General features: G+C 48.4%; 1 protein-coding gene across 3 annotated transcripts in view; it reads left to right on the top strand.

Moving 5' to 3' along the window:
* The window catches only part of LOC105566661 (dystroglycan), a 77,414-nt gene that overhangs the window by 27,925 nt on the left and 31,139 nt on the right, over window positions 1-18,350 (top strand). For 2 of the 3 annotated variants that reach the window (XM_012020844.1, XM_012020842.1), the window contains exon 1: window positions 11,158-11,475. The exons of the other annotated variant lie outside the window; for it this stretch is intronic. The gene's annotated coding sequence lies outside the window, so the exon portion shown is untranslated. Of the gene's footprint in view, window positions 1-11,157; window positions 11,476-18,350 lie in introns of those variants that run through there. 3 annotated transcript variants of the gene reach the window in all.

The following is an 18,350-nucleotide window of genomic DNA, read 5'->3' as shown; positions in this document are numbered from 1 at the left end:
GTCCTTCGTAGAATAAGCACCCTTGTTTTCCCCTCTCTCTCTCTCTCTCTCTCTCTCTTTATTTCCCTCTCCTCTGGAGAACGGGGCACTCAAACGCAGACGAGTGCTCCTTCTCCCGTAACAGTCAACGCGTAACGAGACGGTCTTGTTACGTTGTAACAAGATCTCCTTCTCTCACCTGGCGCTAGTTTGTACCCTTTCCTGATAATCGGCGGCTTGCTGGCCCTCCCCCCCCCCCTCCCCCGTCTACCCCTCCCGTGCATCAAAATTGCCGCTGTGACACTCGACGTTCTACGAGGCTTGAGCGCGTACTATCGGAAATAATGATTATCGAGACAGTCGCTACACGCTATAAATAACGCGGTCTCGCTGGAACTAGTTATTCTTATACGTTATTGTCACAAGAGAATTCCACGATCGAGTTATCTGACTTGAAAGGAGCCTGAAAGGAGCTATTAAGTGAGAAACGACTAAATCCGTTTTCATTCGTTATTTTCGTTTACTTCGCGGACACGGCCGGTGAAATATTCTCCGTAACGGTGAAAAAGAAAAAAAATTGTCCCACCGGACCGTGTTCACTTTCCATTATCATTTCCATCTCGTCGGCGCGCTTTTCCTTAATTTTCCCCTCGTTTTCGCCTCGGTCCCGCGACAACGTTTCCTCTGTATGAACGAGAACGAAATGTCGTTTACTGTGGGCGGAATTCGATCAAGGGCTGGATCAGGAAACCAGACGAAATTGAACAGCCACGTCTCCAGTGCGCTAACGAGAGAATCTGTACGTAAATATCATACCGGTGGACATCGATCGTTGGTGGCTCCGTCAATAAGAAAACAAAAGAGCATCAAGATATAATTAGTATAACAGTATGATACGATAATTATTAGAGTAAGGTGCCCTATTATTAGATATGTTTCTAATATGAGATAGGGGCGTTTCTGCTAAATTAATAGTTGTTGGTTCCATCGTGAATTTATCGCCCTTGGAGCGAAATCTGTTTAGTGAAAAATGCATCGTTCGATCGTGCAATCGTCGCGAAGAAAGGATTGCGATTTAATTTGAATGTTGAAAACCTGCTGTCTTATATTAGAAGCCTATCTCATAATAGAGAACTTTTCTCTACAATTTACAATATTATGCTAATTTAATTGTAACATTAGAGTTAAAGAAGGCCCCTATGGTAAAATCAAACAAGCAACGAGAATGCCATGTAGATCCGAGCAAGATGTAGGTAGCCTAATAATTCAGACCTTATAATGTGAATTCATATACCGTTTTTCCGTCTATCTAGTGCGCCGGTTCCTTTTCGGACTTTACAGTACGGAGAAGGTGTGGCATTGAATGCTAAACGTAGCATTTAAATAAAAATTATTAGAAATCGTTTGTCGATTAATACACGAATTCGCCGACGGCAATATTCCATCTGAAGAAACTGTGTGATCAAGAAAAGACTGACATTGTTAATTATCGCTGGCGACATTGAAGAAATCTTATTGGTTGAAGCTGTGTTATGTCCGTAAAGAGACCGGCGCGCTAGACAGATGGAAAAACGGTATAGGAATCTACTTTATAAGATCTGAATCACTGGGCTATCTTGCTCGGACCTACATGGCATTCTCGTTGTTTGCTTAATTACAGTAGTCGTAAACATTTTTACTCTTTATAAATCAAATGGCGCGGGACTTTGCAATCCCGACTCTCGCTTATTGTCAGATTGCTAATGCAAATGAAAAACGTGTCGCGCATTCATTGACATAGCGTATCCGTCACGATCTAACGAGCACACAGGAGTAACGTAGCGATACGTCATACATCAGCCCGCGGGGCCGGAATCCACCCGTGTTCGCATGGCTTCGTTATCTGCCGCCGGGGTGTTTGCATACTCGTCTGAATATTGACACACGCGACCTGGCGCCCGCGCGAGGAGCCTCGTATGCGACCCGCGAAACAAATCCGGCACTGCACGTCCGCGCGCTCATTCACGACGCTCGCCAATTCGCACGTGCGACGCGACAATTAATTGAATCATTAACGCGACGCTCGCATCATTGTCGTCGAGATCGTCGAGACACGAAGGAGCGAACGAGGCGGCGACACGAGGAGGAGTTTGAACGCGGAACAATGCGCGAAATCCTATATCGCCGGACCCGATGGAAATCCGCGACTCGCCGATACCTTCGACGCGGTGCTGCACGCGCACGTACGTTATGTACATATGCATCAGATCGGAACGGTGGACTCCGATAGCTTGATCCGGGCGATGGACTGAAGTTGGAACAAACCGTATTCGGCGATTGATTGAAATTCCGTTTTTTTCCTCTCTCTCTCTCTCTCTCGTGGGGTTTTTTTTTCCTTTTCGAACCCTTTGCGCCGCGCTTCTGCGCTTTCCGCGAGAGAGCCCGGCCGGGCCGCGCGAGCGGAATGGGAGAGACGCGTTACGAGTTTCGCAACGGCTGAATGCCGCTTCCCGTGGGTGATCATCGCTTACGATGCCGAATGCGCATCTCTCTCCCGTTACGGCGTGTATGCCAGGGTTGTTACTAACCGCAAGTAATTTTCGCGGATGGCGGAGCACGATTACCCCCGCATAAAGGGGGTATCTTCGGGAGCCACGCGTCGTATCCGATGAGCGCGTTTACGGCTATACCGTGGAAAAACCCGATGTTCATTTCTTCGTTCGAAATGCGATAATGCAATTGCGGTTGGGACGAGAGCACGGGTTTTCAATTTTCCCAGACTCCTCCAAGGGGCTCTCCTCCGCGCCCCGTTCGATTCGCGAAATCCTCGGATTATCGATCTCTCCGCTTCGCAGCCCCCGGGTGCAGCCTTGCAGTTGCGGTACTATCGTTTCTAATGTGCGCGCTGCGCATCCATGATGCGATTCGCGTTCAAATAAGAGCAGCACGTCGTAGCCCGAAGGTTAATAGGAGCATATTTAGCGAAGGACGGAGAGAGCAGAGTGGGAGCGGGGCGGGGCGGGGCGAGCGGGGCGGATTCCATGTAATTAGTAGGGCAGACCTGTCAAGGTTGAGGATCACTGCGTGTCTGCATCCATGGAGATGAAAGGAAACTGGCCGTGGCGAGTCAAAGAATCTCCGCTTCTTGTTTCGCTCGCTCGTCTCCAGCGGCGAATTTTACCTTTCCCGGCGATATTACGTTTCGCTTTATTACGTAAATTAAAGGGTGGAAGAAAAAAGAATAGCGACGAGATTGGCACGAGCGCACGCGTTCGTTGCCCGGTTTAAAAAAAATAATTTACCGACTTGGGCCCGGTTTTTCATTTTTTCCTGATTAACTGTTAACCAGAAGTTAGTCGACTCTGCATCTTTTTCTACGTTATTATCTGAGAAGAGACGGAGAGTCGACTAACCTCTGGTTGACAATTAACCGGAAAACGAAAAACCGGGCCTTAGACTGACCCGACGTTGCCCGGAAATGTCGAGGGGATAAAATCGGCGAGTGGAGTTTCGCGGTGGCCTACATTTTTCGCAGGGTCCTAGAGGGTAAACTATGCGAAGTTTGGTCCAGTTCGGTCAAAGGGTTTAGGAGTTAATAGGGAAACGTGCATTCTATTTTATCGTATATAGAGTGCACGTATTATCAGGCACAAATATTACAGGCCCTCGAAGAATGTAACGTTAAACGTAATATCCGACAGGGTATTCGACGAGATGTATCCCCCTCGCGCCCGGAATCAATATTCCGACGGAACTTCCGTAAAATGCACCGCCGCGAGAAATATCGAGTAAGGAGAATCGAGCGTGAGATTACGCGCGTGACTTTACGTGCCACTTTATTAAGGGATACATCGCCTCCACCGCGCGGAAAATCGATAAACGGGGCCGAAGTTAATCGCCCCCGCGACTCGGCCGAGGATTGAGCCGCGCGATCGACATTTAATCTACCAATAATGAAGTTAGTCGTTAAAGCGAGTGGCGCGCAATGTACATAATTAACGGGAAGATCGCCTTGGCGTGTCGGCTAATGCTCATCAAAACGAAACACGGCCTCTCTCTTCGTCCCGGCTGATGTACGACGCTTAGACCCGCGCGTCCCCGAAATTCCTGGAGTCGCGTTAAGGGAGACGCACGGATCTTCGGTCATCAGCGTGGTCGGATCGTCGATGTTCTCGCCACGCGATACGACCTTTTTTTTCTCCGGGAGTAGGGAAAAGCGCATTTACGCGGATGAATTGTGTCTTGGACTCTCCCCGAGTCGAATATTTTGGCCTGAGTTTAGCCTCGTGCAATTTTTGAATTGGAAGCAACGCGGTCGAAATAAGGTCTTCGTGTCGGAGAAAGTATATTGAATTTTTCACCTCGGATAGGCCTGGAAAAGAGTGGCCGTTTCCCGTTTAACAGTAAAGAGGACGATACGAATGTAATCAGCAGAGGTTCAGTAGATCTCAAGAGGTTTCAAAGAGGGTGAATATTTTATTGCAGTCTCTTTGAGGATTAGAATGAGGTTAGACGCAAGTTTCTTTTTCTTCAAATCTGAGCCTCAAATTGGAGTTTGAAGCCGACTCCGAGGTCCCAATGAAGACAGAATAGAATAATTGAGGCTCATAATGGGATCAAATACTCGACTCGAGTCCCGTGAAGCGGGAACACCGACTTGGACCGTCCTCCGCACTACAGACGGGCTTCACCCGGTTATACCAAGAGGCATTCGTCGGTGGAAGCCCAACGGCGTTGGGCCTCATGACCCCATCCACAGGCGATATGAACTTTATGACCCACGCGAGTGTCGCATTAAGCCCAGCGAAAAACTTATCTCTGTTGGCAGAAGCTGCGGGAATCGCCGACGGGGCCAAGCGCCGGCGTTTTTCCGGGCAAATCCGTTCCCTTTATTCGCGTGCACCTCTGCGAACGTACATCATATGCGCATACCTCGGCTAAATTTACGCGCTCGTCGCAACGACGGACGTGGGTCGCGCGCCGCGGCGACACCGTCCGCGCTGGCCGGCCGGCCGGCTGCATTTCCGCATTAATGCCGCTCGCCGTTTAAAAGGCGTTAAGCTAATTGCGCTCGCGTCGCGTTATCGCTCACCTCTCGCAACTGGCACCCATCGAAACTCGTTTATCGCCCGCTCTCGCGCGGAACCGCTCCGGGCCAGAAGGGGCGAGCTTATATTTAGAAACGTGCGTCTGTGCGGCGCGTTGCACAATGTCGGGTATCGAGAGTGGCCGGGCGATTAACGGAGAGACGCGATCCCGATCATTCATTTTCCACCCAAACGATCTCGGGAATGTCGCCAAGGATTCTATCACGTTGTAATTGATGTGCGAACTAGAGCTGGGATTTTTCTTCGAAAATTTTCAATTCGAAGATTCGAAGTTTCGTAGAAATTCTTCGAGAATCGAAGTTTGTAAATTTTTCGAAGTTTCGAACTTTCAAAGTTTCGAAGTTTCGAATATTCGAAGGCAACTAATGTATCAACAAGATAAAAAGAAACAAGAACAAATTGTGCAAAATAAGTTTTTATTATAACTGCCAACTAATTAAATGCCAATTAATTAATGTCATTATAAAGTATAAAAAACAAACGTACTTTTTGTCGGACACATATTTGTTCATTCGCTCATAAAAACACACAATTCATCATCATCGCGAATTCATCCTCAATAGACCGTTGAGAAAGACTGTAGATATATTTATTGTGACCGACTGCCTTGATTCGAAACACTAGAATAGAAGATAGGGACAGTAGTGTAATTAAATGAATATATGAAATGTTAGTTGATCGTTGAACTGGAATCTTTTGATTGATGTGTGACGAATAACGCTTATAATATTGGTGTATAATCCGGGTATAAAAGTTTCTCGCTTCTTGCATTCCACTTACTGTCATCTATATAAGTTTGATGGTCTACCCTCAGCCACCAATACAGGTGATAAATCAGGTCGGTCTTTGAAAACTTATATATGTTAATGCATTAGTCGACTTCGTATATTTGAAACTTCGAAAATTTGATATTCGAGGTTTCTTCGTTTCTTCGGATTCTTCGAAGCTTCGAATAATGAAGACCATTAGTGCGAAATATTCGAGTATGAATCGAATCGAGTCGGATGAGATCCAGGTCGATCCGAATCAGAAGCTCGATTCTTGAATTCATTCTCGGGGGAAACGTATGCGGAAATTCTGCTCTTACACTCATAGGAAAACTTTCCGGATGCAATGCTATTACACTTGAATGTATCATAAAATATGATCGATATAACGCCAATCATATTTATTATAGAGAAAGGAATATTTTCATCTTAAATGAAAAATTCTAAAATCTAGAACAAAATAACAGTATGTATCGTCTTTTGTCTAGTATCGTGGTGTCGGCTTCGTGCGTTGTAAGATGGAGGGAAAATTTATTCTAAACGCAAGAATATATAAACTTACATTTATATAAGTTACTCTTGTCTCGATACAGTACTAGTAAGTCAATCTTTTTTAATTCGATAGACGGGAATAAGAATATGTTATTTTGATATTGTCTAACTTTTATGCTAAATGAGGTTCGATAAATGTAAATATGTAAGTGGAAAGTTGATCGACTAAGTATTCGCACTCTCTAAAACTCAATCAGTGGATTGTCACTGCAAGCAGTAAATAGTCACTGATTTGCATGCGAACTGCAGTTATAGGTATATACGGAGAGAAATTTCTCTTAATATTTACCCTGAAAATCGTGTAATCGTGGGACAATATGGCATTTTGAAGAACTTTATGAGGGTCTTTTGAAATTTTATCATACATTTTACTAGTAACTATACTTAGTATACATCTTATTGGTAAAATGTGTGGTAAAATTTCAGAAAACTCATAAAATTCTTCGAAATGCGTTGTCCCATGATTACACGATTTTCAGGATGAATCTTAAGAGAAAATGCTCTCTAAATACCATTGAAAATCGCAGTGGATATACTTATAAATGTGAATCAGTGACTGTTCACTGTTTTCGATGATAATTCACCGGCTGATTTTTAGAGGGCATGGTTTCTCAATCGATTTTCGACTTTTCTGCGAGAGCAGAACTTTCGCATACCTTTCTATTTCGAATGAATTCGAGAATCGAGCCCCTGAACTGTTAGAAAATTTCGAATGCAGGTGGTTCGAACACCAATCGTACAGTTCGACTGATCTCTTTCGCAAGGTCGTATCTCGATTTTATGCAACTTCTGGTTTTTGTGCTTAAGCGCTCGTTATGGTCCAAAAAAACAAAGACCAGAGATTGCGTAAACTCGAGACACGACCTCGCGAAAGAGTTGAATTGTCAGTCTTATAAAATCGTAACGATTCGATTCGGTCTAATTCGATCTGCTTCGTTTCGGGCTGGTAAGAGTGAATGAAATTCGACTCGATTCGATTCGACATAAAAAAAAACCTTCTCACATCTCTACATTGTATCTGCGTCTCGCTGACTCACATTAATCAAAATTCAGATTATCACCGCTGTTTTACGGCACGCATTTACCTCCCATCGTACCGGCAACGTATCGGAAAATATAAAACGCGCGGAAGCTCGCGGCACTCAATTTAACGTTAATGTCATTTCCCGTTCGTTTCGTCGCTGCATTTTCGCGCCCGCGTCCCGCCGGGAGAGAAAGAGAGAGAGAGAGAGCGAGGCGCGTTTTATCAAACGATAGGTCAGCCGGTGGAAATTTATAGTAATAATTTCCGGCGTCGGCGCGAAAGTTGTTAAGCTCGATGAACAATGAACGGCGGGGACGGCGCGGTTTGAGGATCTTATTGGAAAAGTTCATAAACTGATTAAGAGGCTCTTTGAAGTTTATCCCAAAGTGGCATTTATAACGGAGATGCTAAATCGCGCGCCGTCGGGTGTGATAACGGCGTACGCGAGTTTATCGGGCGACGGGGAGATACTTATATCTCCCGAAAACGCATCTCTTTCGGCTTCACGTGAGACAGGTCCGTGCATTCAGAATCGATAACTTTTTAATCTCCTTGCGTCACGCCTCTCCGCAAAGCGAGGTGCTCTCCCGCGCGAGCGTTACTACGTCACTCTCGCCCTCGGGGAGGCGCAACGTTTATTTTGCCCGTGGACGGGGAAATAAAAACAGTCGCGCTCTCGTCAAGAAGTGGCCGAGTCGGCCGCCGACATGATAGCGGGGCGGTACACCGACGTTACCCGTCGCCGACGACGATAAGTAACACCGTAGCGTTAATAGAGGCAAGTCTCCCCTATTATGAGATAGCCTTCTAATACGAGACAGCAGGTTTTCAGCACCCAAATTCAATCCCAGATTCTTTTCCGCAACGATTACACGATCCAACAATGAATTGTCCACTAAACAGTTTCCGCTCCGAGGGCAATAAATTCATGGTGGAGCCGACTAATGGCGCCTATTAATTTAACAGAAACCCACTGTCCCGTATCAGGATCCTGTCTCATAATAGGAGACTTCACTGCAAAGGGCGATGCAGCGCCTCTGATAAAACTGCAAGGAAGACTCGCGCGAGGGAAAGAGTTACGTATCGGTCACCGCGGCTCATTTGGCTCCGCAATTTATAGTTACATTCGACGTTAGAAAAGCCCGGCGATGGCGTTTCCGCTGGAGCCCCCGAGGGATCGTGTGGCGTTGCTTCTATCTCGGCGTGGAAACAGGCGTGTTTATCAATTGATTGATTTGTCGGCTCGCGCTCGGGCGAATTGTTGAAACTGGAGGGGGGAAAAAAGGGAGAGAGGATGCGAAGGAAATTTACGCGCAACATGCGCCCCGAAATCCCGCGATGCACCGTGCGGCGATGACAATGGTTGTTGCACCCGGCCGGCGATAAATAGCGCCCGTGTCGTGACAGAGCGCCGGAGATGTTATTAACGACAATCGATCTAATATTAATCTCGCCCACGTTTCCACGGCGCGGCCCGCGGGGAAAAACGGAGGAGAGCATACGTCTGGTCGCGCGACCTCGCAGGGGACAGTGCTCCGACCGCGTGTCGATTGGCCGGCCACCGGCGGCACCAACGGAAAATGTACCGCTACAGGGTGGCGCACGTTAAACCGACCCCAATTTTCGGGGGAAAGATTAAAGGGTTAAACGAATGTGAGACAATAATTGTCTACATCCTCTAACCCTTTGAAGCACGGCGGTAACCCACGTTACCACCTCGACTCTTTCTTTACTTTTCGGCCATTTAATTTCTAGTTTACGCATTTCGGCCGGGTTTTTTGCACTTTTTGGATACCTTAGCAATGAAAGAATATTTTTAAAAAAGTTGAGTAGTCTTTACTATTTATTGTAAAGGTTTTATAAATAGGCAAATATGAGGAAACAGCAATTTTTTCGGAAAAATTCATTATTGACCAAGTTTTTTAAGATTATTTCTTGAAAACTCTGTACAAAGGGGTTTTCGGGGTCGCTCCTTACGAATCTGATGTCAGATTTTTAAAATTCAAAATGGCCGATCCCAAACGGCGGATGCAAAGTACGTGAGTTTTTAAGTTTTCAAGTTTTTCAGCAGTTTCGTTTGATTGCGGTATTTAGGGATTCATCATGTCCGCGTGCTCTAGGTAATGCCAAGAATGAGTAAATTCTAAGAAATTATCAAATTTCAATTTTGCGCGCGCTATTTTGTATATTCTATAAGAATTTTTAACTGGAATTTAGATTCCATGGGTCCTAATTATATCTAAATAATGTTTTTTAGCATATAGTTGAATTACAATTGAATGATGTTATTTCTTAAAGTTTTGAATTCCGCCGTTTTGAATTATGAATAATCTGATAAACGGATTCGCAATCAGCGAGCCCGAAAGCCCTTGTATACAAAGTTTCACAGAAAATGGTTCAATAGAAAAATGTATGCTTCAAAGGGTTAATATGATACAATATCTATAAATTGTATTTTGTAGAATTATTAAGAATAGAATAAATCTTAAGGTATAATTCATTACAAAAATTAATAATTAAGTAAATAATATATACTTACTTAATTTTTATACTGAACTGTCTTAAAGTTGATCTTATTCTTGATATAATCGTATAATTTTCGATGATTATAAATTTCGAGATACATTTATTACAAGAATTATAATTCATATTGCGTGTATACATACACACACTGTGTGCAAAAATCGTAGACACAGGAAGTGAATACGTGGATACCGCGCTGTTTCATCTCTTTTAAAATCCTGTAATTTTTTCCCCCGCGGTATCATTCTTCTTCCGCGCGAGAATGACAAATATTTAACTTTCAATGCTATTTTTGTAATTATTTCTAAATTCCGAATACCTGCCGACTTTTGCACAGTGCACGCACACCCGCGCAAATGCGCCAAGAATTTCCTGCTGCTCCCTTAACCGAGGCGGGACCGGCTGAATTGCGAACGGGAGCGAGAGAAAGATACGTACCGTCATCGATAGCGAGAGAGTCTATAGGGAGGACAGGCGGCGAGAACGAGATAAATCGGCAAAGAGAGAGAGGAGAATGGCGAAGGATGCGCGCACTCTCTCTCTCCCCCTCCTCTCCCTTTCTCTGCGCGAGCGCGGCTCGCCGCGCGTTGAAAAGAGACGGGTGGATCGAAGGGCGCGCTGAAGAGGAACCTACGTTGGGGTCGGTGAGATAGAGTCCGCGCCCGTGACGGAGAAGGACAAAATCACGTGTGCGCGTTCGTCGAAGGGAAACAGACCGACGCGGATCAGCGCGACAGCTGAGACCCCGCGTGCGGACGCGAGAGAGAGGGCGAGCACAAGTGCGTTCGTATTCCGTTTCAACGGCGAGAGATGAAAAGGGACGCGGCGCTACGCGGCGGCGATTAGTGCAAGAGAAAAAGACAGCGAGCGAGAGAGGGAGAGAAAGAGAGAGAGAGAGCAGCTTTTGCTGTCAGCGTGGCAATCCGCGAAGTGGAGCGAGATGGCGAGCGGCGGCGCGGGGGCGAGACGGAGACGACAATAGTCGCGAGTGTGTAGAAGCGCGGGGCGCGGAGTGGGGGGGACGGGTGACGGTGGTGGGGGGAGCGTGACGAGGGGGCGGGGAGGCCGCCGGGCGCCATACTGCCGTCGTCCGTTCGTTCCGTACAGTACGCGCCCAGCGGTTAAGGCGGTTTCGTCGCGGTGTCGCCGTCGCCGCCGTCGTCGTGCGGTCGTCGTTCCCTGCGTCTCTCGTCGGCGGTGCCCTCCCCCCGTCCCCCCCCTCCCGGCCCCGTCCGTACATACGTTTTCTTCGCCCCGTCCCTCCGTCGCTCTCTCTTCGCCGGCCGCGCAGCGCCGACGCGACGTCGCGCGCTCCGGAGCGTCTCGCCGTCTCTCGCCCGGCATTTTTTTGCCTCCCGTCCTTTAACTACTCCGGCGCGTCTCCGCACGAGGATATATACACACACACACGAGGGAGTGCGGAGGAGTCGCCGCCGGTGTCGCAAGCTCTTTCTTTATTCGCCGAGGAGTCGGCTCGCGGTCCGCCATCGTCGCCGTCGTCGTCGCCGCCGTCCCTGGCGGAACACCTGCGCACCGATACGAGGTGAGTGCCGATACACCTGACGGCGATACACACGCCGGGCGCGGGGAGCGGAGCGCGGCGGAGACCGCGTTAAGGTTAGGCGAGAGAGCCGGTCGCGGATCGGATTTCGCGCGACGCGTCGCGCCGCGTATATCCTCGCGCGGAAACGTGCGCCGGGCGTCGCGCCGCGTCCCTGCCCGACGGGAGACGAGCGCGTCGCTCTTACTTTCGTTTCCGCCGACGCGCTCCAAGTTCTGTTGCTCGAGCGGGGGCGGGCGGTGGGCGGCGGGGAGTGCGACTCCGCAGATCCGCTCCCGCCGCGAGCAACAAAGAGACTTACCAGCGACGCTTAGCGGTCCGCTGTTAGCCGGAGCGAGTCAGGGACTCGCGGATAGGTGGATAGAAGCCGGGAATACTCCGTGACGTTCGTTACGTTCGGGCGAAGAACCGCGAGTCGAATCGCTGCCGAAAGCAGGGCGGTAGAATCCGCGCTCTCGATATTCCTCGACACTCGGATCCCCCGAAACGACGCCGGTCTGCGATCACCTGATCGGCCTCCCCCCCCCTCCCCCCATCGGCCGTCGCGATTGATCCATCGCGGATCACTCGTCGCCCCGTGTTTGCGGTGAAAACGCGACCCGCGGCAAAGAGTGCGCCGTGTTATTTTCGGGACGGGGGAGGAATCGGATATAACGGCGGACGGAAATGTAACCGTAGACCGTTCGCGCCCGCACGACGGGGCGCTCCTTGGGGTTGCAGATGTTTTCCCCCCGCCCAAGTTTGCGCTTTGTCGAGGCTAATTTCGTCGACGGTGAATCTCGCGCGATCGAACGCGCGCGGGAGGACGAAGGGATCGCGGGGTGGCGGGTGGGATTTCGCGGAACGGCTCGGAGGGCAGAAAGTGAGAGCTGAGTCGGCGAGGCGAGTCGTCGTATTAGATTCACCTCCCGCCCGCGCGACTCGGGGGGGAGAATCACGGTGTTGCGGGAGGAGAGTGAGATGTTCTCCTCGCGCGAAGCAGATCGAGGGGAACTTCTTGCGTCGGAAGTTCACGCACAAGTTTCGCCATCGCGAAGCTCCTTTTTCTTTCCTCTCCCGCGGAAATTAAAAGCCGCGAGGGGGGGGGGGAAGGGGGAGCGAGAGGAGGCCGGTTATGGTTGACGCTGTTAACGAGTTTCTTCCCCGTCGAATTAATTCGAGCCGGCTGATTTAATTCGAACTCGGCGGTGCGTCGCCCGCGAATATACTTGTTTAAAAAAAGGAGGGCGGGAAGACGGGAGCAGAATCCGCGTTTGTTTTCGCGCGCGTTACTCGATGAATATGAAAACTACGGGATTAAACGCGGTGGACCGCCGCTAGCGCGAGCGAATTCCCGTTAGCATTAATAGCTGTTTAATTATTAAAACTTGGTAGTATCGTATATCCATTAGGGAAATATATGCGTGCATGCGCCCCCGGATGTCTCCCCCGTAATTTACAGCCGACGAATTATCCGCGATAAAAATGTCGGCGTGGATTATTTATCGTGGCCCTTCGTAAATTCGTGACGAGGTTCCTCGGAATTAACGTTCCGTTGAAGCCGGAGATTCGTCGACGACGGTTCCCGAGATTGCTTGCCAAGTGGCGAGCGTGGATCTCGTTGCTATTCACCGAGGACGGCCGTCCTGTCAAAAGGCATCTCTCTCTCTCCCTCTCTGCCTCTCTGTTTGTAGAGGGCCAGGTCTTTACATTTATGCCTCATCGATGATGCATAGCTGCAGACTTCGTTCCCGGCGCGTTTAGGGGCCAGGCGACACACGAGAGTCGGTCGCCCGTCTTACATTACGACGACGTTTCCTCTCGCGCCCGCGGCATAAATTTCGAGTTCTGGCTGCATTATGCATGCCGCGCGATGCACGAAATATTACCATAAGCGGTGGCGCGCACCGCCGTCGCCGCGCGTGCAAAGACGGATCGTTTTTCCGCGCCGCGCTGCGCCGGGGCGTTGCAGCGGGCGGACGTGTACATTTTTAATCGCGGCCGAAAATTGTGTCGCTCCGCCGCGCCGCGCCGGGAGCTCAGGCTTGCGCGTTCCGAGCGCAAACCCGCGTCCGACCGTGCGGCGGAATTCGTAAACTAGACAAAGTTATCGCGGGGGAGCGTCGGCACGTTGCAGCCGCGGATGGCGCATTTCTCTCTGCGGTTCGAAAGTTTAACCGGGCTCTGCGAGACATTTTATCGTCCGGACTTGGTCCCGGCGCCGGGTTTACCTGCGTGTATCTTCGGTGGATCCCTCGGATTCCACGCGTACCCAGAATCTCCCGAGAGGAAAAAGAAATGCTGCGAACAAGGACTAGGTCATTTCGAGGAAGTCAGTTGTGACGGAGAGAGATAGAGAGAGAAAGGGACGACGTCGCCTAGACTCGTTCGGGCGGCCGCTGCTGATGCGAATACGTTCCGCTTCTTTCATCGCTCCTGGCCCCGAACGATGAAATCCTACCCTTTGTTCGGTCGAAGAAAGAAATCCGCCGTCGAACTTTTCTCGGCGCGCGCGGAGACCCGCGTAACCCGCGACGCGACAAAGAAATCCGTATACCCTCCCCCGACGTGCTTCCATTGTTCCCCGATGTCCCGCGATCTCCCGATAATCAATTTTTATCGTTCGGCAAAACGTTCCGCGGAACATGCATCGCTGTCGATCACAGCAGCGTCGAGCCCCGCGGGATCCAATCGCGGATTCTCCTCCTGACGCGATCCGCGATGGCGGGCGAGCTTAAAAAATTGCCGGAAGAGAGTTACGAGCTGTATATAGTTAATGCGGGGGGGGGGGGAAATACCGCGACAGATTGCCGTTTTATTAATTCAAAGACTGTTGGAAATTAACGTGGAAAATTAACGGTCGACCGTTGGCACAAATTTATGCGTCGCGCACGAGCCGGGGCGATGTCGTGTAATTTGGCCGACCCACATGAGACGACGTCGTCATCGATGTTTAGCTTCTTCACAGAGCCATCGGGAGATTCGCTCGAATGCCGAAGCCCTGGCTCGGCTCCTCCTACGCTCCGCTCGCTGTGAACGCGATCCCTGATCTGTTCCCTCACCGTTCACTTGAATTCCTAGGTAAGGTAAAGGGATATCTCTCTCTCGCTCTCTGTATCTATTGTTTCCAGCGTAATCGTTCCTTGAATCATCGCGTTGACTTATCGATTATCTCGTCGACGGATTCTCGCGGCTTCCACGCCGCTGCTTACATCGGCGAGGAAATCTCGCCGGGATCTTCCAGGTTTGCTCGGGGAAAATATCCCGAGGGGTACTTACGGAAATTTAACCGCTCGGCGAATTAATCGCGCTCCGCGGCCTCGCGTGCCCCGTGCCTCTCGCGCGCGAGTCCGCCTCGTTAATTTCGATTTAGCCGGCACGATTTTTCGCCTTCCACGGAAAAGGCCCCTCCGGGCAATATTCTTATCTCTCGCGCAATTAACATTAATGAAAAGCCATCGACGTGCAGCCCCAGCTCTCTCACGCTCGTTCATTAAGACTCATTAGAGGCATACTGACCTCAGCCGAGCCCCCATGAGTTACATGGCGCGGATCCTCCTCGCACACGCTCCTTCCAGCGTAATATGTCATGTCAGATTGGAGGTCCGATCTAGGAGAAGACGTCTCTGATCGCGCCCGTGGTTAACATATGTTCGTAGCGACGTGCCGCGACGATTGCCCGTCGTTCGACGAGTTGAACGCGTCCACGGCAATCGATCTTATGCCCGATCCTTCTCGAACGACCAAGCAGCGTCGCTTGCTCTCTAAAAGTCTATCAGTGGTTTATCATTGAAAACAGTTATACACGGTGGAAAAATTTGTGTTAAATTTAACAGATGTCACATGTCCCAAACGGTCCACGCAAATTTTTCTATTAATTTAACATAATATGGATATGTTAAATGATCACGCTAATACACTGTTAATATTTTAACACAAAATAATTGCGAATCTCAAAATAATATGAAATAAATTTTGTGTGAAATTAGCACTTTTTTAATGACAAAATGAATTTTTTTAAATGTAACTTTTACATTTTACAGACGTAATAAGTCAAATGACGGTTCGAAATCACTCTCACTTATGTTATACTCGTATAGAATAAAATCAACATTTTATTCTGTAAATTTTAACAGATAAATCTTGTTACTAATAATATAGAATATACGTATTGTGAGATTAAGAAATAAGTACACATTGTGTTGTTTTAACATTTCTATATTTTTTATTCATTATATTTATTTATTCATTAGTCACTTATTATGACTCGTTACGTTTCAAAATCCCGACTAAATTTAAGATATGTATTTGTCAATCAACATTATTTATATATTTAATTATTTATGTAACTATTTAATGTATATTTGTAGTATATTTGAAGCTATAGTATATGCGCTGATGAAAGCTGATGTGTACCGAAACGCGTACGCAATTCTGGAGTCCAAATGTTAGCATATACTCTTCAAGTAAAATAATTTTAATACCTTGTTAAATGAAGAGCTTGTTAAACTTGGCCTTAATCATATGTCGTTATTTTAACATTTCTTTTCAGTATTTCAATAATTTTACATTTGAGGTCAATTAACACAAGAGCAATATGTTAAATCAACACATAAATGTGTTAAACATTTAACACAGAAATTTTAACCGGCATTTTTTTTAGCAAGAAAACACAAATTTTCCAAAATTTCATAAGTTTTATCGACCTACACTGGCTATAGCGATTTTTGTTGACCGTATCAAGCTATTAAAATTATTATTGCGAAAAATATTACCCCAGCCAGGATTCGAACCTGGGACACCTCCCTACAATCCGTGACGGGCGTCTTAGCCAGCTCGACCACCGGGGCTGTATTTTCCAACAAATTTTCCAACTGTGTAAATATATCACTGATACAAGTCAGCGGTACACTTACAACTGTGAATCGGTGAGCATTCACTGTTTCCAGAGAGTTTTTAGAGAGTGAGAAAAGATCTGTTCGTTTAACAGTTACACGGAGAGACCGATATTACCACGTGTCTAATTAGGGTTGGCACAACCTCAATAAATAGTAATACTTAAAGACAGCTGTGTCTGTGATTGTCATACCCACATTGGTATGATAAGTAGTGGAGACAACTATATGCGTTTTGTGCAGCAATCTTAGAGAATGTTGCAACGCAAAACAATGTAGCTGCCCCTACTACTTATACGGCACATTTTAATTTTACTTATTTTTGCCTTAGCCGGTCTTTCCGTGCACATAGGGGAAAGTCCTCTATTATGAGACAGCAGCAGGTTTTCAATACCCAAATTCAATCCGAGATCTTATTCGCAATGATTACACGATCCAACAATGATTTTTTCACTAAACAGACTTCGCTCCGAGGTCAATAAATTTATGATGGAATCCACTGACGATGCCTAATTGATTTAACAGAAACCGCGCTGTCCCATATTAGGATCCTGTCTCATAATAGGGGACTATATTCACCGACACGAAAATCTAGTCATAGTTTCCGAGCCCTTCTCATTGTTTAATTTTTCATCGTACGAGCCATCGTTACCTATTTTATCCAATTACATATTCTTTCCCCGGACCGCATGATTATTCGAAAATGTCGGTTATTTAATGCCAATTAAAAATGTAAGCGGGACTCGGTGACAGTGCAGGCGCACGAAGCGCCTCGGCCCGGTTCGGCGCATCTTGCGTAATGCACACGTTGCGGAATATATTGTGCGTTACATGAGCGAGGTAACTTTTTTAAAGTGGCTCGTTTAATTCCACGAGGAATTACTGCGCCTCCGCTCCGAAAACTTTGGTCGCGTAGCGCGCCGTATTCTTTCCACAGCCTGCAGCAACTTTCGAAGAGCTCGCGCGCAGGCTAATGGCATTTCAGCGGCATTTACCGCTAACGGTGTCCCCTTGATAATGCCGGCCGTCCCGGCGTTTTACGGGGGCGACTCGTAGTATGGAAATTTATCGCCACGCTTGAGGATACGAGCGGCGCATCCGGAGAGCCCACCATCTTCGTGAGCCGCGCCAACATCGCGGAGTGATTGATGCATTTTTTTTTCTCCAACCGGGCGTCCGCATAGCGTTGCGCGCCGGTATTCGCGCGCGGTATTTCACCGGAGAATTTCAGCATTCAGCGCGCGTATTTTTGCCCGCGCTCTTCTCGCCCCCTCCCTCCCTCCCTCCCTTCCTCCTTTCCGCGCGTAATCGAAATTATTGCTGTATTAATGGAGCGCGGATACCTCGCGCGCAGGCGGCGAATATATTTCCGCCCGCGTGTAACTTCCGCGCCGATGCTTATCGTCAATATCTTCCCGCCCGGGCGGAACGAATCGCCGCGAATATTTTTCTCCCCCCGTCGCGATAAAATAACGTTACGTGTGTTTTTTTTATCTCCCCCGTCTCTTCGCGCCCCGCCGCTCTTTCCGCCCTCCGGAAAAACTTGGCGGCCGCCGCGGGCGTGAGGCGGGGTGGGTTGTACGGGCATATTTTTCGCACGGTGCAGCGCCCGCATCCTGGTCACGATTAATTAACCCGACCGGCGGTCGAGCGTGTCCCATTTACGGGCTTAAATGGAAAATGGAACGCGTCGGAGGCGGATATTCGTCCCGCGCGCTGTCGGGCGCGACAACTTGGCGGGGGAGGAACGAACGTCCGACAAATGAAAGCCCTGCGGAGGAGCCGCCGAGAGTCGTCGTGGGTCAGAGGCCTCGAAATCGCCCCGATACTGAATAACGATGATCTCGATGAGCCCCGGCCGCACGCTCCAAGACGAGGGGACCGAAAACGCCAGCGGAATGTTGAAATTGGAAAGGCAGCGGGATCGCGGCTTGTTTGTACGCGACCGTCAAATTTCGCCGGCGCGAGTTTCATTGCGACTAC

The sequence above is a fragment of the Vollenhovia emeryi genome, unplaced genomic scaffold, assembly GCF_000949405.1.
Source record: "Vollenhovia emeryi isolate VEMERY1.0 unplaced genomic scaffold, V.emery_V1.0 DF939143.1, whole genome shotgun sequence".
NCBI lineage: Eukaryota > Metazoa > Arthropoda > Insecta > Hymenoptera > Formicidae > Vollenhovia > Vollenhovia emeryi.
Note: the sequence above shows the minus strand (reverse complement) of the source record. Positions and strands in the feature narration are given on the sequence as shown.